Here is a 5,410-nt window from a genome sequence, read left to right on the forward strand (position 1 = left end):
ATATATATACATATATACGACGGGCTTCTTTCAGTTTCCGTCTACCAAATCCACTCACAAGGCTTTGGTCGGCCCAAAGCTATAGTAGAAGACACTTGCCCAAGGTGCCATGCAGTGGGACTGAACCCGGAACCATGTGGTTGGTAAGCAAGCTACTTACCACACAGCTACTCCTGCGCCTATATATACAGGAGCTGGACAAAAATGCCTGGAAGTATTCATTTTGTCCCTATTTCTAAACAAACTTAAATGATTGGCAATTCTCTGCTTAATTTAACATAAGCTAATATAACATAAGCTTAATATAACATAAGCTAGCTCCTATATAGAAATATTCTCTCTTTTCTGAGGTAATCTTACATCTGTATACGATAATTTTATGTTTACAATCAGAGCCTAGCGGATAGACACTATACCTTGTACAATTGTAACTGATAGTTCTAGTGCTTCCATCACTATCTTCCACTTTACCTACTCTAGATATGATTTTTATATTCTCTTGTCTATCTTCTCTCCCTCTAGGATTCATATTCACTACTTCTAGGCCAACTGTGGAGCTCGCTCGGTTCTCTTCAACTCCATTGGCAAACCATATTTCCTCTCCTGATACCCAGCTGTCTCACCCACGGTTTGTCCGCCCATGTTGACATTGCTGCTATTTATTGATCTATACTTATAATTCTGCTTACTTTTATTGCTTCTATTCTTATGGTAACTTTAAAATTTACTATCGTTGTGTGCATCTACAGCTTGTGCTAGGTTTTTGCTATTACAGGAAGCTAATCGAACCAGTTTTTATGAAAAATTCTATAGGATTTACTGTCTTTGGGAAAATGTTTAGTAAATAAGAAATAAAACAATTTCGCTTTATTGAAAATTATTTTTTTTCGAAGGGAATTACATACCATTCAATATATCTAAAGGTATCCATATTACTAAGGTATTATTATTATTTCTACCTAAGCTTTTTGTAATAGGGCGTAATCTCATTATCTGGTTCATATTACGGCATTGGGTTTCTTTACTATTATATTTGATGACATATTTGTCACTTGTTTGTATATTTTATATATGTATATACACACACAAACAAAAAGCACACACAGACACACACATATGTCCGAAAGACCATACGTTTTAGCTTGTCGTTTGCGTGTCCAATTCGTGATTGTTGCTGAGTAGCTTTTTTTGCACAACGTTTATCAAATATATTTATGGGCGTTGGACTTAAAATCAGCACCCAGCTATTGAATGTAAAATTACCCTATATTGACTCAAGTGTATCTAATCATTTTGCCACCTCGCAGCACATCATACAATAGATCTAGGCCGATGAGAAGAATAGTAAGTTGTATTCATTGTAGTGATACATGCATATATATATATATATATATACCTATCTCTATCTCTCTCTTTCTCATCCTCTCTCTCTCACCCTATCTCTCTCAATATATATATATATATATATATATATATATATATGTGTGTGTGTGTGTGTGTGTGTGTGTGTGTGTGTGTGTGTGTGTGAATATTCTTCACGTGTGCAAACATGTGTTTGCTTTTTCTCTCCTATGTTTCGCTCAATTTCCTAGGCATGCTGGAAGAATCGTTAGCGCGTCAGAGAAAATACTCAGTGCCATTTCTTCTGGCCTTTGACGTGGTGAGTTCAAATACCGCCAAGGTACACATTTACCTTTACCCTTCCGGTGTCAATAAAATATGTACTAGTTGAGAATTGAGGTCAGTATAATCGACTTCTCCTCTCCCCCAAATCACTGGCCGTGTACCAAATATGTAAAGAATTATTATTAGCGTGAAGGCGATGAGGTTACAGAGTCTTGAGTTGTTGTTGGCACTCCGTCGCTTACGACGTCGTGGTTTCCAGTTGATCCGATCAACGGAACAGCCTGCTCGTGAAATTAACGTGCAAGTGGCTGAGCACTCCACAGACACGTGTACCCTTAACGTAGTTCTCGGGGATATTGAGCGTGACACAGTGTGATAAGGCTAGCCCTTTGAATTACAGGCACAAGAGAAACAGGAAGTAAGAGTGAGAGAAAGTTGTGGTGAAAGAGTACAGCAGGGTTTGCCACCATCTCCTGCCGGAGCCTCGTAGAGCTTTAGGTGTTTTCGCTCAATAAACACTCACAACGCCCGGTCTGGGAATCGAAACCGTGATCCTATGACCGCGAGTCCGCTGCCCTAACCACTGGGCCATTGCGCCTCCAATCAGAGTCTTGAGTAGTGTCAGAGAAAATGCTCAGCCGCATTTCTTTCCAGGTCTACACGTTCTATGTTCAAATACGGCTGAGGTGAAATTTAGGGTGGAGGTAAATCTATTACATTGGCCTCAGTGCTAAACTGGTACTTCATTTATCAGCCCTGAATAGCTGAAAGGCAAGGTTGACCTCGGTGGTATTTTCAAGTCAGAACGGAAAGAACGGGAAGAAATACTGCTAAGCATTTCTTTACACACGCTAATGATTATGATGATCCTTTCTACTGAAGGCACAAGGTCGGAAATTTGGGGTGGGGGAGGGGACTAGTCAATTACATCGACCTCAGTGTCTCACTGGTACTTAGTATGTCGACCCGGAAAGGAGGAAAAGTAAAGTTGGCCACGGCGGAATTTGAACTCCGAACGTAGCGACGGACGAAATACCTCTACAAATTTCGTCCAGCATGCTAACGATTTCGCCAGCTTGCCGTCTCTACAATAATAATAGTCATTTCTACAATAGACACAGGGCCAGAAACTTCGAGGGAAGGCTGTAAGTCGATTACATTGACCCAAGTACTCAACTGGTAATTTATCGACACCAACGCTCAAATGGTACTTATTTTATCGACTCCAAAGAATAAAATCGAAGTCAACCTTGGTGGGATTTGAACTCAGAACGTAAAGATGCTAACGAAATGCGGCTAAGCACTTCTTTCAACTCGCGATGCTACAAGCTCGCATCCTTAATACTACTATTACAATAACTAATAATAATAATAATAATAATAATAATAATAATAATAATAATAATAATAACTAGCTGGACCCATGACAAATTCATGGAAAGCATAAAAATGTAAGCATCTGTAAGCAGTGTACTGGTGCCATGAGAAATGTTTGTATATTATGACCGTCTGTCTTTACGTTCTGAGTTCAAATTCTACCGAAGTCGACTTTGCCTTTCGTCTTTTAGGGCTCAATCAATTAAGGACCAGTTGTGTACTGGTGTCGATCTAATCAACCGGCCCGTCTCCCCACACAAATTTCAGTCCAAGAAAAGTATACTGTGACAGTTACAGAATATAGTAAGTAATGTAACACCAATGACTATATAATCCATCCAAAATATCTCAGTTACACAAACGTAAACGGAATTACTATTTAACCTTAAAATACATCGTACATATTCAAAGAACCTTCTTCGTTTAGGGGTACGGAACGTTTTTCTGCTATCCTTTTATTTGTTTCAGTCATTTGACGGTGGCCATGCTAGTGCACCGCCCTTTAGTCGAAGAAATTGACCCCTGGACTTATTCCCTGTAAGCCAGGTGCTTATTCTATCAGTGTCTTCTGCTGAACAGCTAAATTACAGAGACGCAAACACACCAACATCGGTGTGAAGAAATGCTAGTGGTGGGACACACACACACACACATACATACTCTCTTTCTCTCTTACTTCCTCTCTGTAACATTTAAAAAACACAAAACGAACGCTATCACCGCTCACTGTCTCTTTTACTCTCTCTCTCTCTCTCTCTCTCTCTCTCTCTCTCTCTCTCTCTCTCTCTCTCTCTCTCTCTCTCTTTCCCTCTTACCTCCTCTCTCTCGCTTTGTCAGTTTGAAGTGTGACACACAACACAGGTACGTGCAAAAACAAATATTAATATTATTGATAATGATAATAACTACAACAACTAGCTAATTGCCGTGAGTGGAGGCGCAATGGCCCAGTGGTTAGGTCAGTGGACTCCTGGACATAGGATCGCGGTTTCGAATCCCAGACCGGGCGTTCTAAGTGTTTACTGAGCGAAAACACCCGACCCTGGAACCCTCGACGTCGGAAGTGACGTAGTGCCAACAACAACAATTACCGAGAAGAATTTTGAATTTAAATATATTGTAATAACTTTTTACTTAATATTTTAATGCTAGTATAGGCATCTTCATTCGAATTGGTGCCATACATTAACTAGGAGCGTGTGTGTGTGCGTGCGTGTGCGTGTGTGTAACTGCGTGTGTGTATTGTGTTTGGTGTGAGTATGTGAATGAGATTGTTAATAATGCGCATATGAATATAGTTTTTATTAAATGCGTGTGTGGTGGGAATGTGTACGTGCGTCTTTCAATTTTCTGTTTCTATGTGTGTCTATGTGCTTTCGTGGGTGCGTGTATGTCTGTGTCTACATGCGCCTATATATATACGTGTTTGTGTGTGTGTGTGTGTGTATGTATGTATGTACATACATATGAAGGATGCGGTAAATAAACTGTCGACTAAACTACTCAAAAATGAAAATAACACTGACATCTCAATTTAACAGATACATTTACCAAGATTACATGAAAATATATTGGAAAGAGTAAATGACATTGGCTTCAACTAAGGCCTGCAGACGACTTCAGAATCTCCTACAACTCTACTGGATAGTTTCCTTGTTTAATTTGGTGAATGCAGCCATAATCCCTGCCTTCAGTTTTCTTGGTCTCTCGTTCATTTGTGCTCTGCACATGATAATCAAAGGGGTTGCAGTCTGAGGAGTTAGGTGGCCAGATGTTAGGGATGATGTGCTTGCAGAAATTGTCTAACAGCCATGACTGGTTTCTCCTGCTTGTGTGGCACGGCGCAAAGTCCTATTGCCAGATATAGGTTCTTCCAGCAGCCACCCTCTTGACCCAAGGCAGCACTCACTCCTCCAGGCACCTGATGTAGGCCTCTGTGTTGAGTTTGACGCCGTGTAATAAGAAGAATGGAGGCATAACGTCGTCATCACTAGCGATCACTCCAAACACCATGATGCTGACTGGATATTCGATTTTTATCACTGCCGGTACATTTCCTGAGATTGATGCACAAACACTCTGAATTGTTCGTATTCGAGCTTCCGGCGCGAATGCCAAGCAGTACAGCATGTCGTTTCTAAATTTCTGACAGAGTAAATTGAGTCATGGTTTTTTTCTCAAAGAGGGTACCCAAATGCATCCTACTATACTGTGTAGTCGGCAAAATCAAAAACAAAAACTGCTCATGTGCGAAATAAAAAATATAAAATGGTGACAATTTACTTATAGCACGCTGTATATATATATATATATATATATATACACATATAAATACCCATTTGTGAGCGTATGTATATGTCCTGTATATATATAACTATATACATACATATATATATATATATATATA

Source organism: Octopus bimaculoides, chromosome 17 (assembly GCF_001194135.2).
Source record: "Octopus bimaculoides isolate UCB-OBI-ISO-001 chromosome 17, ASM119413v2, whole genome shotgun sequence".
Taxonomy (NCBI): Eukaryota; Metazoa; Mollusca; class Cephalopoda; order Octopoda; family Octopodidae; genus Octopus; species Octopus bimaculoides.